This window comes from Garra rufa, unplaced genomic scaffold (assembly GCF_049309525.1).
Source record: "Garra rufa unplaced genomic scaffold, GarRuf1.0 hap1_unplaced_003, whole genome shotgun sequence".
NCBI classification, from domain to species: domain Eukaryota; kingdom Metazoa; phylum Chordata; class Actinopteri; order Cypriniformes; family Cyprinidae; genus Garra; species Garra rufa.
In genome coordinates this window covers 8,225,512-8,243,581 of record NW_027394278.1, presented here as the reverse complement: position 1 = coordinate 8,243,581, position 18,070 = coordinate 8,225,512, and the positions used below count along the sequence as shown (strand labels likewise).

The 18,070-nt window shown below is 42.3% G+C and overlaps 12 non-coding genes across 12 annotated transcripts; 10 read left to right on the top strand and 2 right to left on the bottom strand.

The window, feature by feature from the left end:
• The first annotated feature begins 43 nt into the window (after positions 1-43).
• On the top strand, positions 44-116 carry trnak-cuu (transfer RNA lysine (anticodon CUU)). Its single transcript has one exon. It is a non-coding gene; the product is annotated as a tRNA-Lys (tRNA).
• A 201-nt stretch (positions 117-317) lies between these two features.
• trnan-guu (transfer RNA asparagine (anticodon GUU)) lies at positions 318-391 on the top strand. The gene has a single exon. It is a non-coding gene; the product is annotated as a tRNA-Asn (tRNA).
• A 1,545-nt stretch (positions 392-1,936) lies between these two features.
• On the top strand, positions 1,937-2,077 carry LOC141311062 (U4 spliceosomal RNA). Its single transcript, XR_012348528.1, has one exon. It is a non-coding gene; the product is annotated as a U4 spliceosomal RNA (small nuclear RNA).
• Positions 2,078-8,326: 6,249 nt separating this feature from the next.
• On the top strand, positions 8,327-8,465 carry LOC141311153 (U4 spliceosomal RNA). The gene has a single exon (XR_012348618.1). It is a non-coding gene; the product is annotated as a U4 spliceosomal RNA (small nuclear RNA).
• Positions 8,466-8,955: 490 nt separating this feature from the next.
• Positions 8,956-9,037, bottom strand: trnas-gcu (transfer RNA serine (anticodon GCU)). Its single transcript has one exon. It is a non-coding gene; the product is annotated as a tRNA-Ser (tRNA).
• A 489-nt stretch (positions 9,038-9,526) lies between these two features.
• On the top strand, positions 9,527-9,667 carry LOC141311099 (U4 spliceosomal RNA). Its single transcript, XR_012348564.1, has one exon. It is a non-coding gene; the product is annotated as a U4 spliceosomal RNA (small nuclear RNA).
• A 932-nt stretch (positions 9,668-10,599) lies between these two features.
• LOC141311006 (small nucleolar RNA U3) lies at positions 10,600-10,815 on the top strand. The gene has a single exon (XR_012348471.1). It is a non-coding gene; the product is annotated as a small nucleolar RNA U3 (small nucleolar RNA).
• A 1,221-nt stretch (positions 10,816-12,036) lies between these two features.
• On the top strand, positions 12,037-12,109 carry trnak-cuu (transfer RNA lysine (anticodon CUU)). The gene has a single exon. It is a non-coding gene; the product is annotated as a tRNA-Lys (tRNA).
• A 191-nt stretch (positions 12,110-12,300) lies between these two features.
• trnan-guu (transfer RNA asparagine (anticodon GUU)) lies at positions 12,301-12,374 on the top strand. The gene has a single exon. It is a non-coding gene; the product is annotated as a tRNA-Asn (tRNA).
• Positions 12,375-12,955: 581 nt separating this feature from the next.
• Positions 12,956-13,094, top strand: LOC141311152 (U4 spliceosomal RNA). The gene has a single exon (XR_012348617.1). It is a non-coding gene; the product is annotated as a U4 spliceosomal RNA (small nuclear RNA).
• A 2,766-nt stretch (positions 13,095-15,860) lies between these two features.
• trnas-gcu (transfer RNA serine (anticodon GCU)) lies at positions 15,861-15,942 on the bottom strand. Its single transcript has one exon. It is a non-coding gene; the product is annotated as a tRNA-Ser (tRNA).
• A 490-nt stretch (positions 15,943-16,432) lies between these two features.
• On the top strand, positions 16,433-16,573 carry LOC141311098 (U4 spliceosomal RNA). The gene has a single exon (XR_012348563.1). It is a non-coding gene; the product is annotated as a U4 spliceosomal RNA (small nuclear RNA).
• The last annotated feature ends 1,497 nt before the right edge of the window (positions 16,574-18,070 follow it).

Here is an 18,070-nt window from a genome sequence, read left to right as displayed (position 1 = left end):
CCGATGAAAACTGGGTCCGACCCGGTGAAGAAGCCCACGATCAGCCCGGCTAGCTCAGTCGGTAGAGCATGAGACTCTTAATCTCAGGGTCGTGGGTTCGAGCCCCACGTTGGGCGGCTCTGTTGACTCTCTTTCTTCCCAAAAGGGTGGCGGGCTCCAGCGTGCCCATTCGCCGCGCAGGCTGAGTGGATTTTGCGAGCTCCGGAAACATCTTTCAAAACAGATGTCGCTGTTAGTGCGAGCAATTTTAATCCCTATCACTAACCCTAACCCTTGCTTTTACACCGGTGATCCGGCGGCAGCAAGCAACAGCGGCTGTCTCTGTGGCGCAATCGGTTAGCGCGTTCGGCTGTTAACCGAAAGGTTGGTGGTTCGAGCCCACCCAGGGACGTGTGAAATGCCGGAGTTTTGCACGCGCGTCAGGTGTCCACTAACGCCTATGCCATTCTTAGGGTTGCGAGGCACAGCTTTCTCAGGGCGTTTATCTTGTGCACCTTCAATAAGCTGGCTTGTTTTAAAAGAACTCAGCGGCGGGCATTTGGTGAACATTTTCACCAGCTCGAGTAGTTTGCTGTGGCATGTGGATGCCTTCTTAACTGATGATCTGTCTCTGGGGCTCATCTAGTTGACATAGTATCCGCTGACATTCGGCTGAAGGTGCTGATCCACCATCTGCTCTTGGTACGGACTGGAACCGGGGGACTGTAGTGACCATCAGATCGGAATGCAGAATGGATCTGGTGGCTACGGTGACCTCAGAATAAGAAGAAACAGACTAATATTAATGTAGATGCAAAAGTTCCATGTTGCCACAAAGTCAATACCCAATACCCCACCGGGATGACTTGAAATACAGTCAGCATCGGCAATTTTTGCCAGTCTCTCTGGAGGCTTGTTGAGAAAGATAGTCTTGCTTCGTTTTGTTTCCTTTTATTGGCGTGGCTGGTTGTTGGTCCTCGTCAAAGAGGTGTCCACCGATCATAGCGTGCCGGAGCCAGAAGACTTGTTGTTTTGTCAATATGTTCTCAAGACTTTGCGGCAGGTATCAATAAACTACAGCACAATCACAGCTCGCCGCTACCCATCGTAAACAGGTTGGGCCTGTCTGTTCCGGTGGGCTCTCAGTGGTGCTAAAGCATCAAATGAAGAGGATGGGATTCGACCCCACACAAACCAAGGCGTGCCGAGCACAACGGACTAGCCTTGCATCGCCTTAACCACTCGACCACCTTTCGTTTTGCGCTGTCCTTTTGTTTAACACTCCCGATTCAGACCACCAGCTCATTAGTAGAGCGCTCAGTGAACTGAACTGAGTGTGTCAGATAGGGAAGACACACAAAAATTGCAGAGTGGGGTCCCCAGGACCGAGGATCACTGCTAAATGTACCGAACGACGAGGATGGGATTCGAACCCACGCATGCAGAGCACAATGGATTAGCAGTCCATCGCCTTAACCACTCGGCCACCTCGTCGTATTACGTGCCGTCTTTTATTTAGCACTCCCGATTCAGATCATCAGCTCATTAGTAGAGAACTCAAAGAACTGAACTGAGTGTGTTAGATAAGGAGGACACACAAAAAGTTCAGCATGGGGTCCCCAGGACCTAGATTAAGGTCCAGTGCTAAAGGAACCGAACGACAAGGATGGGATTAGCAGTCCATCGCCTTAACCACTCGGCCTCCCCGCCCCCTTGCTGACTGAGAGAGGCCATGCTGCGGACCTTTTCAGCTGCTGCTGCTGTGCTTTCAGCAGGCTGTTTTGAGCACAGAGGGAATAGTGAATGAGCCGTCTTTTACACACCTCTAATCTGTTCCATAGAAACACGGTGCAGCAACCCGTGCCAGGAGACTGTTTGTGCGGCAGTTTAAAGCTTGCTACCACCTTGTCGGTTCACATCCACGTAGGTGCCTGCAAAGGTCACGACCGTCGCCGGCATTCTTTCGCAGAGGCAATATTGTAGCCTATGAGGTTTATCCGAGGCGCGATCATTGCTGGTTGAAAACTTTACCCAATACCCCGCCAGGATGACTTGAAATACAGTCAGCTTTGGCAATTTTTGCTAGCCTCTCTGGAGGCTTAGAGTATTGTTGAGAAAAAATAGCCTGGTTTCGTTTCTCGTCGAAAAGGTGTCTGCTGATGATTGAGCGCCAGAGCCAGAAGGCTTGTTGTTTTGTAAATATGTCTTCAAGACGGGTATCATTAAACTGCAGCGCAATTACAGCTCACCGTTACCCATCGTAAACAGGTTGGGCCTGTCTGGTCCGGTGGGCTCTCAGTGGCGCTAAAGCTTCCAGTGCATGTCGAGCACAATGTATTAGCCTTCCACCGCCTTACCCGCTGGACCACCTCGTCATCTTGCGTGGTTTCTTTGTTTAACACTCCTGAACCATGTGCATGTGGATGCCTTCTTCGTCTTTTGTTTCAGCCGCCGAGGGCCTGTTTTCCACTGAGGCCCTGCGTCAAACTCCCTATGAGACACAATCGAACGTTAGTAGTAACCTCCGATTACGGCCGAATGTGGATTCTGCTCGGACGACGGGGCACCGGTACATCCTTTGTAGCTTTGGCTTGTTAGCCAAACGCTACAGCAGTTTGCCATTTCCCATGAAATCATCCTTGATTTCCTTAAGAAAGGTGCCCCAAATTGGTGGAAAATCACATCTCAACCATACGCTGTCCAAAGCATTGACCCGCCTTCACGCGGCAAAACAGAACGTGTTGTTGGCCCGCACTGCTGGGTCAAACTGCGCTTCCCAAAAACAGATTGGGTCAAAACCGACAGAAGAAAACTCTAAGCCTGCTCTAAGCCCTACCCACGGGGAGGGCTCGACAGTCTCGCACAACGCGAGAGCCTCCGTTTCGCCTGTGTAATTTGGGGGCCGATGAAAACTGGGTCCGACCCGGTGAAGAAGCCCACGACCAGCCCGGCTAGCTCAGTCGGTAGAGCATGATACTCTTAATCTCAGGGTCGTGGGTTCGAGCCCCACGTTGGGCGGCTCTGTTGACTCTCTTTCTTCCCAAAAGGGTGGCGGGCTCCAGCGTGCCCATTCGCCGCGCAGGCTGAGTGGATTTTCGGGCTCCGGAAACATCTTTCAAAACAGATGTCGCTGTTAGTGCGAGCAATTTTAATCCCTAACCCTAACCCTTGCTTTTACACCGGTGATCCGGCGGCAGCAAGCAACAGCGGCTGTCTCTGTGGCGCTACCTGGAGCAGGATCGTCTGTTTCCGCGGCCGTCTCCTCGTCCAATCGCCGATCTCGCCGTCCATTGTGAGAATGGACGAGAGCCAATCGCGTCGCTCGCCGTCCATTGTGAGAATGGACGAGAGCCAATCGCGTCGCTCGCCGTCCATTGTGAGAATGGACGAGGCGCCAATCGCATCGCACGCGCTCCATTGTTGAGAGCCAATCGCGTTGCCGAATGAGAATGGACGCAGCCACCCACCGCGCTTAGCTTCATTCTAATTCATGTAAAAAATCAGACGAACGGAACATCTAATAACTTTTCAAAGTAAGTAATGCATGTTTGCTTCTTTCTTCATATGTGTTTACAGTGTTCTCAATTGGTAACTCGTTACGTTTTCGTCCGTCGTTCATCCGTTTTTGTGTGTTCATAAACTTTTGACTCGCGACTTGTGAATGAAACAATGTTAGTTTGCCTCTAATCTTACTTATTAAACTCCATTTACACGTTCTGAAGTTCAATTTAAATGGAAAAAAAAACGTGTTTCAGCTGTAAATGTAGTCATTCTTTATGACAATTTACCGTGTTTTTACTGTAGTGAATCGTAGTAACCATGTTGTGTTTTTGGCTGATCGATTACAATATGAACACAGTCTTACTATAAATTAAAATCCGAATGAACAAAACAAACAAAACCCATTTTCCTTGTGTTTATCTTTATTTACCATGGTTTTACTATAGTGAGAGTGTAGTAATCATGTTTTGTTTTCATGAATTGCCTATAATCTCTCATTTTAAACACAGTTTGCCTGTAATCTTACTCATTAAACTAAATTTACTCGTTCTGAAGTTGGATTTATTTTTCAGCTGTAAATGGTCATTCCTTATGACAATTCACCATGTTATTGCCATAGTGAAAGCCTAGTTGTGTTTTTGGCTGATCGATTACAACTGTATGAACACAGTCTTACTATAAATTAAAATCTGAAAGAACAAAAAAACGTTGTGCTTGTGTTCATTGTCATTTACCATGGTTTTACTATAGTGAAAGTTTAGTAATCATGTTTTCTTTTCATGCCTTGCCTATAATATCACATATTAAACACAGTTTGCCTGTAATCTTACTTATTAAACTCAATATAAACAGTCTTACTATGAATAAAATCGTGAATGAAAAAATCACCATGGTTTTACTAATGTGAAAGTGAAATGATCATGTTTGGTTTTCATGACTTGCCTAAAATCTCTCATATAAAACACCATTTGCCTGTAATTTTGCATAATAAACATGTATTCTTTTTTTCAGTTTGATTAGGATTTAAAAAATGTTTTGTTGTAGAAATTGTCATTTCTAATTAAAATGTAATGTGATTTTGCTATGTGTGACTGCAGTAATCAAGTTTTGAGTTTGCAGATGGATTACCATTTGTATAAACACAGATAAAAGTGCTACAAATAATAATTAAAATGAAAACGCAATGTTATATAGACATAAAGGGAGGGTAACACTTTATTTAACATTGTCATTAATACACGCTATATGTAGTTACTATAGCAATAACAGTAAATTATAAATAATTGGATGCAACTAATTATAAACCAAACAAAACACTAATCTTACCCCTATAGTAACTGCATATGGTAATTTAATATTCAAATACTTATATGCATAATTGTAGTTTAACACCTTTGAAAGTGTAACCTTATTTTGCTTTATTAGTAATAAAATAATGTTTTATTGTTGTAATGGGTGCCATGATTTAGTCAGCTTGAATAGATATGATTGTATCATTATAAATAAATTAAAAACATTTGTGTAGTTGTCCAATACTTGCAAAAATACACATTACTAACTATTATTTCCCTATTATATTTAGATGAGCACTAAGCCAAAGAGCCACAAGGTCATGGGTGATGGCGAGTGGATGGCCAGGTTGAGGACTTTTGCCAGCTCTGGGGTTTGTCCGTCTGGAGGCAACAGACCAGCACCACGGCAGCGGAAGTGGTACAACCTCTACCAGAAGGTAAAGTTACCTGTATCTCATTGTAGAATATGAATGTGTACATTATTTGTCAAACATTTTTACACATGACTGTGTTTAATGTTTTTGAAAGAAGTGACTTTTTAAGTCTGCATTTATTTGATCAAAAATACTGGAAAAAACAGCAAAATAACTTGTACTGCATATTTGTATTTATTTTTTTATTTTTTAAATGAAAACTGATATGTTTGGCAGAATTCATTGATGAATAAAAAGTTAAAAGAACAGCATTAATTTCTCTAAAAAAAAACTTTTGAACAGTCCTGTATATCGTTAAAGAAGATTTTCTATTTGATTTCTAATGCTGTTCTTTATTGAACTTTTTATTCTTCAATGAATCCTGAAAAAAGTATCACAGATTACATTAAAAAATAAATTAAGCAGCACAACTGTGACCAACATTAGCTAATTAGAATGATTTCTAAAATGATAGTTAAATATTCAGCGTTGATGACAGAAATAATTTAAATTTAAAGTTTATGGAACTATACATTTAAACTGTAATGACATTTTACAATATTACTGATGTTTTCTTTATTTTTATCAAATAAATGCAGGATCGATGAGCATAAGGCACTTCTTTCAAAAAACATTAAAAATAGTGATGTGTCCAAACTTTTGACTGATCCTGGATTTGTGTTTCCTTTTATTATTATTTATATATTTTTTATTTTCATAGGAGAGCTGCTTGATGTTGACTACCTCCTGAGTCAGACTGGACAGCCCCTGGTAGTGGACCCTGACTCAGAAGAGACAGAGAACATGCTGGAAGATGTGGATGAAGGCGAGGATGAAGAAGACGAGGGCTTCGAGGAGGACCAAACACTTGACATTACTGTGTCGAGTCTCACCGATGACCCAAGCTTCTCTCTGTCCTCCACTGTGCCTCCTTCACGCCAGGTGCCTCAGCATCTCCTGACAAGTCTGTGGTATGTAAATATCTTGTTGTATGCATGTATGTAATTGTGTTTCATGTAATATTGTTAAATTTCTAGGAAAATATATATTTGTTTGTTTATTTTGTTCCACTTCACTGTACTCATAATGTTGTTCATTTCTGTTTTTTTTTCTTTATATTTTTTCTCCCAGGCTTTGCATAGTGCTGGTGTGCTGGACAAAGTGGACAGCCTTGTGGAGTATCTTGTAGAGCTCAGTAATCAGCCATCTTTGGCTCTCACCAACCAGCAGGTCAGTTTCTCTACTTTTTCTTCTTGACCTGTCATATGTTAACACTACCACTTGTTTTGTTTTCTCATTTGCCATGTATTATATGCTCTCTCTGCTTAGGTGAGCAATATAGTTGGCAGAACCTGCTGGATTACGATAAGAAGAGAGTGGTGTTTGCTGCCAGACACCAGAGCAAGCTGGACACAGGTTCACTCCAGGGGTGGAGAGCGTGAAGAGGCAGACATTCACCACCGCTGCCCCACTTGCCCAGTGGCCAGATTGTTGTCGCCTGATAGAGACCATTTCAAGCTCTATGCCATCCATAAGAGTCCAAAAAAGAAAGGGGATAAAGTTTTATTTGTGTGTATTGTTCTGTGCTTTCTGTTTTTTTTTTTGGACTCACAAAGGCAAACAAGAGCCATTGTCATTTTAAAATTTTATTTATGTGTATTGGTCTGTGCTTTCTGTTCTTTTCACTTGCAATTAATGCACAAGAGCCATGGACATTTGACGGTTTTATTTATATGTATAGTTCTGTTTTCTGTTCTTTTGCACTTGCAAAGAATGCACAGGAGTCATGGACAATAGAAAGTATTATTAAGAGGTATTATTCGGTGTTTTGCACATGCAACATAACTATAAGAATAAAAATGTAAAAAAAAAATGACTAATGAATAATTGGCTATGACTGATTGAAAAATAAAAGTTTGGTGATGATTAAATAACTCTTTTTGTATGTCTTTGTTACAGTATCATTAAACGGTTATAGGCCCTTTTAAAAATGTTGATAAATTTGGGGATTATTTCATAAATAAATTGACTATTTTTTGTACTATAAGTTTTAGAACATAACTACAGCAGCAATATATTTAAACTAAAAGTGCAAAAACTCAGAACTGTGAATAAAATATCAATAATCAGTAATATAAATCTAATAAAGTATTAATTTGTAATTTCAGAAATAATTTAATTCATTTGGACATCATTTATGTGATAATTACTGATAAATAAAATATTCAGTAAACACTTCAATGTATGGCTACACTAATATGAACTGGAAAGCTTGTGATCATCCTTACTCCCATATAAATGTACAGGAAAATAGAGAAAAAAAAAAATTTTCAGATAATTTATTGTAAATATACACTCCAAAAACAGTTCAAAGAGATAAAATTCCCTTTCATTTCTTTTATCCTCATTTTTTCTTTCTTTTTCTCTTTTCCCCCTTCTTCCCCCTCCTTCCTTTTCTTCCCCCCCCTTAACAGACTATTGTTCCCCAGCTTTGGCGCAATCGGTTAGCGCGTTCGGCTGTTAACCGAAAGGTTGGTGGTTCGAGCCCACCCAGGGACGTGTGAAATGCCGGTGTTTTGCACGCGCGTCAGGTGTCCACTAGCGCCTATGCCATTCTTAGGGTTGCGAGGCACAGCTTTCTCAGGGCGTTTATCCTGTGCACCTTCAATAAGCTGGCTTCTTTTAAAAGAAGTCAGCGGCGGGTGTTTGGTGAACATTTTCACCAGCTCGAGTTTGCTGTGGCATGTGGATTCATTCTTTACTGATGATCTGTCTCTGGGGCTCATCTAGTTGACATGGTATCCGCTGACATTCGGCTGAAGGTGCTGATCCACCATCTGCTCTTGGTACGGACTGGATCCGGGGGACTGCAGTGACCATCTAATCGGAATACAGAATGGATATGGCGGCTACGGTGACCTCAGAATAAGAACAAACAGACTAATTTTAATGTAGATGCAAAAGTTCCATGTTGCCACAGTGTCAGATTGGAGAGGATCTGGTTTTCACAGTCTTGCGTCGATGGCCGTCTAGGTGAAGAGGTCTTCACTGATGATCTGTCTCTGGGGCTCATCCAGCTTGCTATCACCTTGTCGGATCACATCCACGTAGCTGCAAGAAAAGGTCACGACCGTCACCGGTATTCTATCGCAGAGGCAATGTTGTAGCTTGTGTGGTTTATCTGAGGTGTGATCATTGCTGGTTGTAAACTTTCCCCGATATCCCATCTGGATGATTTGAAATACAGTCAGCTTCTCAGTTTTTGCCGGTCTCTCTGGACGCTTCTTGAAAAACAAAGTTTTGCTTCGTTTTGTTAGAGTGGCTGGTTGTTGGTCCTCGTCAAAGAGGTGTCTACAGATCATAGCGTGCCGGAGCCAGAAGATTTGTTGTTTTGTCAATATGCTCTCAAGACTTCGCTGCAGGTATCATTAAACTACAGCACAATCACAGCTCACCGCTACCCATCGTAAACAGGTTGGGCCTGTCTGTTCTGGTGGGCTCTCAGTGGTATAAAATCATCAAATGAAGAGGACGGGATTCAAACCCACACAAACCAAGGTGAGCCTAGCACAACGGATTAGCCTTGCATCGCCTTAACCACTCGACCACCCCGTCACTTTCCGTGGTCCTTTTATTTAACACTCCCGATTCAGACCATCGGCTCATTAGTAGAGCACTCAGTGAACTGAACTGAGTGTGTCAGATAAGGAAGACACAAAAAGCGCAGAGTGGGGTCCCCAGGACCGAGGATTACTGCTAAAGGAGCCGAACGACGAGGATGGGATTCGAACCCACGCGTGCAGAGCACAATGGATTAGCAGTCCATCGCCTTAACCACTCGGCCACCTCGTCATTTTACGTGACATCTTTTATTTAGCACTCCTGATTCAGATCATCAGTTCATTAGTAGAGAACTCAAAGAACTGAACTGAGTGTGTTAGATAAGGAGGACACACAAAAAGTTTAGCATGGGGTCCCCAGGACCCGGATTAAGGTCCAGTGCTAAAGGAACCGAACGACAAGAATGGATTCCAACCATTGCACAGAGCAAAATGGATTAGCAGTCCATCGCCTTAACCACTCGGCCACCCCGTCCCCTTGCTGACCGAGATAGGCCATGCTGCGGACCTTTTCAGCTGCTGCTGCCGTGCTTTCAGCTGGCTGTTTTGAGCACAGAGGGAATAGTGAATGAGCCGTCTTTTACACACCTCTAATCTGTTCCGTAGAAACACGGTGCAGCAACCGTGGCAGGAGACTGTTTGTGCGGCAGTTTAAAGCTTGCTACCACCTTGTCGGTTCACATCCACGTAGGTGCAGAAAAAGGTCACGACCGTCGCCTGCATTCTTTCGCAGAGGCAATATTGTAGCCTATGAGGTTTGTCCGAGGCGCGATCATTGCTGGTTGAAAACTTTACCCAATACCCCGCCAGGATGACTTGAAATACAGTTATCTTTGGCAATTTTTGCTAGTCTCTCTGGAGGCTTAGAGTTTTGTTGAGAAATATAGCCTTGTTTCGTTTAGGGTTTTTTTTCCTTGCCAAAAAAACGGTCTGCTGATGATAGTGCGCCAGAGCCAGAAGGTTTGTTGTTTTGTCAATATGTTCTCAAGACAAGTATCGAACATGTTGGGCCTGTCTGGTCCGGTGGCCTCTCAGTGGCGCTAAAGCTTCGAATGCGTGTCGAGCACAATGTATTAGCCTTCCACCGCCTTAACCACTGGACCACCTCGTCATCCGGCGGGGTTTCTTTATTTAACATTCCTGATTCATGTGCATGTGGATGCATTCTTCGTCTTTTGTTTCAGCCGCCGAGGGCCTGTTTTCCACTGAGGCCCTGCGCCAAACTCCCTATGAGACACAATCGAACGTTAGTAGTAACCTCCGATTACGGCCGAATGTGGATTCTGCTCGGACGACGGGGCACCGGTACATCCTTTGTAGCTTTAGCTTATTAGCCAAACGCTACACCAGTTTGCCATTTCCCATGAAATCATCCTTGATTTCCATAAGAAAGGTGCCCCAAATTGGTGGAAAATCACATCTCAACCATACGCTGTCCAAAGCATTAAACCGCCTTCACGCGGCAAAACAGAACATGTTGTTGGCCCGCACTGCTGGGTCAAACTGCGCTTCCCAAAAACAGATTGGGTCAAAACTGACAGAAGAAATCTCTAAGCCTGCTTTAAGCCCTACCCACGGGACGGGTTGACAGTCTCGCACAACGCGAGAGCCTCAGTTTCGCCTGTGTAATTTGGGGGCCAATGAAAACTGCATCCAACTAAAATTACAAACAAAATTTTAGGACTCTAATGATGTTTCAAATGTAACTTTTCTCATCTCTGTTGTTAGGTTGTAACCATCTCTAAGACTCAAAGTGTCAGAACTCGCCTAAGCTGGTTTTGCAAAATGGAGGTCAAGACTATACTTTCAGGGATCATTTCTATAGTTTCTAACTAGGAAATGTGTTTCAAAAGTGTAGTGTCTCCCAAACTACGATGATGAGCTTTGATACTCTTTTCTGAGCGTGAATCGGGTGTGGAGTAATGGTTTATTTCATATGCTCCACACCATTGATGAACGTTCTGTGTGGCATTTAAGCAGCATAGAAGAAGAGAGTATGGTCAGAGTGGTCTCTGAAAAATGTAAATATCAGATTAAAAATCTTATGAGTCGTTATGATTGAGATTTTTTTTTTTTTTTTTACATTTTTGTTGGTGGGTGTCACCATCCTTGATATTCAGAATGTCAGGATAAGATGTCAGCTGGTTCTATCAACTTAAAGTTGCCATAAAATGCATTGAGAGAATATTTTAATTTGTTCTTTGATATCTGCATAGAAGGTATATGGCATAGGAAAGGGCAAACAATCTCCAGAAACGGTTTTACAGGACCATTTACAACCCTAGGATTTGTCCCTAGAATGAAATGCTCTGTTATTGCCTTTTTTGGAAGCTTCATGAATATTAATGAGCTCTGCTCCGATTGGCTGTTTCACAGAGCTGCTCATCTCTATAGCTGGCACATTGATAAAAATATTTATTTAATTAGGAGCTCTAGCGGCTTTTAATATGTGGTTTGTTGAATCTGCCGTTTTGTATCGCAGACATTTTAGTCTCATTACTGTGATCCATGTGCTCTGTGTAAAGTTATAATGCAGAGGGAGCGCTTCTTACCACACAAGTTCTGCTGCTTCTCGGTGATACTCTGGATCTGTAAATCATTCGCCATCATCAGCGCAGTTATTTCTCCATCATTCACCATCATCAGCACAGTCATCTCTCTGTTTATGTGGTAAGTGATATCTTTTGTACTGCAATGTAACAGGCTAGCGCTAGCATTAAGCTAACCGTGTCCCTTCAGTGGCTTGCCTTGTTTTACTGATGTACTGACGTTACCGGCGATGCAAATGTTGGAGGCGTAACTATTAACGATCCCGGGACTGTTGCGTAACAGTCGGTGTTATGTTGGAACTGACATATAAATCTAGTGTTTGCAAAAGACCACCGAAATATAGAAGATTTATCCTTATCCTTATATAGATTTATCCTTGATTTCCATAAGAAAGGTGCCCCAAATTGGTGGAAAATCACATCTCAACCATACGCTGACCAAAGCATTGAACCGCCTTCACGCGGCAAGACAGAACATGTTGTTGGCCCGCACTGCTGGGTCAAACTGCGCTTCCCAATAACAGATTGGGTCAAAACTGACAGAAGAAAACTCTAAGCCTGCTCTAAGCACTACCCACGGGACGGCTCGACAGTCTTGCACAACGCGAGAGCCTCCGTTTCGCCTGTGTCATTTGGGAGCCGATGAAAACTGCGTCCGACCCGGTGAAGCAGACCACGACCAGCCCGGCTAGCTCAGTCGGTAGAGCATGAGACTCTTAATCTCAGGGTCGTGGGTTCGAGCCCCACGTTGGGCGGCTCTGTTGGCGCTCTTTCTTCCCAACAGGGTGGCGGGCTCCAGCGTGCCCATTCTCCGCACAGGCTAAGTGGATTTTGCGAGCTCCGGAAACATCTTTCAAAACAGCCTGTTAGTACGTGCGATTCTAATCTCTAACCCTAACCCTTGCTTTTACAACCGTGATCCCGCGGCAGCAGATGCGCAATGTCTGTCTCTGTGGCGCAATCGGTTAGCGCGTTCGGCTGTTAACCGAAAGGTTGGTGGTTCGAGCCCACCCAGGGACGTGTGAAATGCCGGTGTTTTGCACGCGCGTCAGGTGTCCACTAGCGCCTATGCCATTCTTAGGGTTGCGAGGCACAGCTTTCTCAGGGCGTTTATCCTGTGCACCTTCAATAAGCTGGCTTCTTTTAAAAGAAGTCAGCGGCGGGTGTTTGGTGAACTTTTCACCAGCTCGAGTTTGCTGTGGCATGTGGATTCATTCTTTACTGATGATCTGTCTCTGGGGCTCATCTAGTTGACATGGTATCCGCTGACATTCGGCTGAAGGTGCTGATCCACCATCTGCTCTTGGTACGGACTGGATCCGGGGGACTGCAGTGACCATCTAATCGGAATACAGAATGGATATGGCGGCTATGGTGACCTCAGAATAAGAACAAACAGACTAATTTTAATGTAGATGCAAAAGTTCCATGTTGCCACAGTGTCAGATTGGAGAGGATCTGGTTTTCACAGTCTTGCGTCGATGGCCGTCTAGGTGAAGAGGTCTTCACTGATGATCTGTCTCTGGGGCTCATCCAGCTTGCTATCACCTTGTCGGATCACATCCACGTAGCTGCAAGAAAAGGTCACGACCGTCACCGGTATTCTATCGCAGAGGCAATGTTGTAGCTTGTGTGGTTTATCTGAGGTGTGATCATTGCTGGTTGTAAACTTTCCCCGATATCCCATCTGGATGATTTGAAATACAGTCAGCTTCTCAGTTTTTGCCGGTCTCTCTGGACGCTTCTTGAAAAACAAAGTTTTGCTTCGTTTTGTTAGAGTGGCTGGTTGTTGGTCCTCGTCAAAGAGGTGTCTACAGATCATAGCGTGCCGGAGCCAGAAGATTTGTTGTTTTGTCAATATGCTCTCAAGACTTCGCTGCAGGTATCATTAACCCTCTGGGGTCTGAGGGTGTTTTGGGGCCCTGAAGAAGTTTTGACATGCCTTGACATTTGTGCTTTTTTCAGTATGTTAAAAACATATTAATATCCTAAATCTAAATACATTTTATTTAGCACAAATTGGACTACAAAAATATGTAAGCAACATGAATGTACATTTTTAAGTTTTTGAGAAAACAACGTTTATGCGTGCATATTGAAAAACTAAATTTTTGAAGTCACTGAAATAAGGCCATCTAACACATACAGAATATTTGTTCTCGGGACCTTCGAGAATTGGATGTGGTAGGCTTGGTTTTTTTCTACCAAATGATGTGAAAATCATCTAGTTCACTTGATTTCACAAAACAGTATATAGATTTAAATTTTTGAAGACACTTTTTGTTTAGAATGGCTGTATGCGAGAAGGCGTGAATGATCATGAATAATGCTGTGATTTACACCTGAGAAGACAAAGACCTGCATAATGAGCCGCATAATGAGCCATTCAGTCGGATGTTGACTGAGAGGAAACAACGGAAAGAATAAAGGCAAAATGAAAGGACAAAATAAATATATATTTAGTTTGAAGCATATTTTGAATATATTTAACTATCACACAAAATAACTTGAGATTCACTTGTGAGTGCAGTTAAACTTTTTATTAGGAACAAAAGTGATAAACAACACAGAAGTCAAGATGTCGAGGGTGCACTATCCAAATCACTCGTAGGAAACTTGAACACAGGAGAACGGGGAACAGCAGAAACTGCAAAGAAAACAAGTAGATGTGAGCAACACAATGATCTGACAAAGACAGAGCTAACATGGAGAAAACACATATACTACCAGCCAAACTTTATTATTAAAAGTTTTTTTTTTTTTTTTTTTTTTTAAGTGAGCAGTTTTTTACATAGTAAACCTATTTCACAAAATTAGATAATTATTTTTCTTTAAAAAAGTACATTTGACTGGTAGTGTATAGCATAGGCATATAACAGTTAGGTGCAAATAATACCAGTGCAAGATAAATACAGGTGTACGGTTTGTAATGAAGTAATACAGGAGAAACCATACATCTTCTACCTTTCATACAGATTACTAAAAAAGAGAATATTAGTTTTTTATTTGAATTGGTTTATGTAAAAGTAAACATTTCAAGCTTTCTACACGTATATGTATTATGTTTGTGAGGCACGTAATCACTGAGATTTAGGTTGTTTCATTTATGTGTCTGTGAAAAGATATAACAGAGACAGTGAAGGCAGAGTTCGTGCCCTGTCTGTTTTCTTATTTTCATAAAATCACAGTGTATACAAATAAAAATATACCCTCTACAGTTTCGAATGATGTATTGGTTGTATTTGTACGATCAAAACTGACGGAGAATTTTACATTCTTTTCGGCGTTATTACAAAAGCGTTCCTCAGAACGCGCCGGCGCGTTTTTCGACCAAAGTTGAAACATCCTGTCATCATGAGACATTTAGATGCAGTGAAATGAAACATACTTTATAATGTTTCACTTGCTGTAGTCAGGAAATACAGTTGGCAAAAAGTCTTAACTGGTAAAATGTGTGCACATTCTGTCACAGTAACAACTAACAAGTATAAAAGAAAAAAAACTTACTTGTGTAAATATCTCCTCTGCTCGTTCACGCCATGTCTCATTTAATGTTCATCTTCTGAAGTAAGTTTTATTCCTGACAGCCCGTCTTCTTCCAGAAAGGACTAACTTGAAAGAATAGAAACTGCTTTCTCCTTTGTTTACTGTGATGTGGGCGTCTACTTTTGGCGCGGCGCCCTCACGTGGACGATTTGAATTTGAAAAGATAGAATCGCTCTTGGGCGTGATCTAATTAAAACTAATGAAGCAGACAAGAGAGACTGGACATTGTGTTGGTTTCATACGGATTACTTTATCACAGAATATTTTATTTCGATAAACATTACTTCATTTGAAAGTATAGATATCAAGCTTTCTCTACATATATTGCTTATGTCTCTGTATTGTGTATTGGCTGAGTTATAGTCTATTTTAATGACGCGTTTCTGAATGAAGATCACGGAGATCAACGCGACAGACAGCACACCCTTTTAGTTTTCTTTATTTTGTAAAATCACAATATTTTTTTGGTTTTGTGAGTATATACAAATAAAAGTAGACCCTTTACAGATTCGATTGATGTACTGCTTTTATCTGTACAATCAGAAATGGCCGAGTAATTGAAGTTCCTTTTGGGAAACTGCCACAAAACGCGTATACGCGTGTTTGGACCCCAGGGGGTTAAACTACAGCACAATCACAGCTCACCGCTACCCATCGTAAACAGGTTGGGCCTGTCTGTTCTGGTGGGCTCTCAGTGGTGCTAAATCATCAAATGAAGAGGACGGGATTCAAACCCACACAAACCAAGGTGAGCCTAGCACAACGGATTAGCCTTGCATCGCCTTAACCACTCGACCACCCCGTCACTTTCCGTGGTCCTTTTATTTAACACTCCCGATTCAGACCATCGGCTCATTAGTAGAGCACTCAGTGAACTGAACTGAGTGTGTCAGATAAGAAAGACACAAAAAGCGCAGAGTGGGGTCCCCAGGACCGAGGATTACTGCTAAAGGAGCCGAACGACGAGGATGGGATTCGAACCCACGCGTGCAGAGCACAATGGATTAGCAGTCCATCGCCTTAACCACTCGGCCACCTCGTCATTTTAAGTGAAATTTTTTATTTAGCACTCCTGATTCAGATCATCAGTTCATTAGTAGAGAACTCAAAGAACTGAACTGAGTGTGTTAGATAAGGAGGACACACAAAAAGTTTAGCATGGGGTCCCTAGGACCAGGATTAAGGTCCAGTGCTAAAGGAACCGAACGACAAGAATGGATTCCAACCATTGCACAGAGCAAAATGGATTAGCAGTCCATCGCCTTAACCACTCGGCCACCCCGTCCCCTTGCTGACCGAGATAGGCCATGCTGCGGACCTTTTCAGCTGCTGCTGCCGTGCTTTCAGCTGGCTGTTTTGAGCACAGAGGGAATAGTGAATGAGCCGTCTTTTACACACCTCTAATCTGTTCCGTAGAAACACGGTTCAGCAACCCGTGGCAGGAGACTGTTTGTGCGGCAGTTTAAAGCTTGCTACCACCTTGTAGGTTCACATCCACGTAGGTGCAGAAAAAGGTCACGACCGTCGCCTGCATTCTTTCGCAGAGGCAATATTGTAGCCTATGAGGTTTGTCCGAGGCGCGATCATTGCTGGTTGAAAACTTTACCCAATACCCCGCCAGGATGACTTGAAATACAGTTATCTTTGGCAATTTTTGCTAGTCTCTCTGGAGGCTTAGAGTTTTGTTGAGAAATATAGCCTTGTTTCGTTTAGGGTTTTTTTTCCTCGCCAAAGAAACGGTCTGCTGATGATAGTGCGCCAGAGCCAGAAGGTTTGTTGTTTTGTCAATATGTTCTCAAGACAAGTATCGTTAAACTGCAACGCAATTACAGCTCACCGTTACCCATCGTAAACATGTTGGGCCTGTCTGGTCCGGTGGCCTCTCAGTGGCGCTAAAGCTTCGAATGCGTGTCGAGCACAATGTATTTGTTGTCTTGAAAATTCCCTTTTAGCTCTATTTCTTTTTCTCCAAACATCTATTAAGTTATATTTTTTAATCAGTTCAAATAATTCATTTCTTCCTCCATCCCTCCTAAACACCATACAATCACTAACATCTACTCTTTCTAATACAGTATTAAAATCACCCAACAAAAAAACATTTTGCCATCCTTCAATTAATACATTCAAATTCCTATAAAAAATTATCTTTTGTCCCTCTTCGTTTGGTGCATGTATGTTACATATTATTATTTCTTTATCCATCTTTATTAATTTTACTGCCATTATTCTCCCCTTCTTGTCAGAATATATTTCATTTATTTCTTTACTCACACCCCTTCTAATTAGTATTGCAACTCCCCTTTTTTTACTCTGATCATTGTTAAAGTAAATTTCTCCGTCCCAGATCTTTTTCATACCTTCCACAACCTCTTGATTCCAGAAAGTTTCTTGTAAACATAACACATCACAGTCCTTAATCAAACACACCAATCTCTGAAATTTCTCAGGTTTCGATAGTCCTCTTGCATTCAGAGATGCAATCCATAAAGAACTCATTAAAAGAAAGAGTTGAGTGTACAAACAACTACTCATCAATCTAATTCAGTTTCTCCTGACGCTACAAATGTGGAACCACTCATTTCAGCTCTTCTCTTTTCCATCATTTCATTACGCTCTTCTCTTCTTATTTTCTGTTTCTTAAGTACCTTTTCAATGTCTATAACACTTTTTACTCTTGTTTTTAAACCTTTGTTCAGTCTTTCCTTTATCTTGACTTCTGTTTCAATGCTCTTCTCCCCATTTCCTGTTTCTCTTACCTCATACTGCACTTTTGTTTCATTGTCCTCAGTTCTCTCTTTTCCATGTGTCTTTTGGTAGTCCACCTTGTTGTTCTCTTCAGGCTCCTTGTCCATCTCCATTTCACATGCTTTAGTCCCACTCCTTACTGCATTCTCCTCTAGGTTATACTCCTCCTCTTCTACATGAGTTTGTTTGTCATCTCCTCCTTCAGTCTGTTCTAATATTTGATTTGATGTTTCAGTTTGAGTGCCTCCCATCTCTTCCTGTATCTCCATATCCATTTATTTTCCTCATCGTCCGTCTCACATCTGCACCTTATCATTGCCCTGTTGCAGCCTTGGCACCGTGGAGCTGTACAGTCCCGCGCATAATGCCCCTGCTCCAGGCAATTCCTGCAGAGAAATTGAGGGCAGTCCTTTAGCTCATGC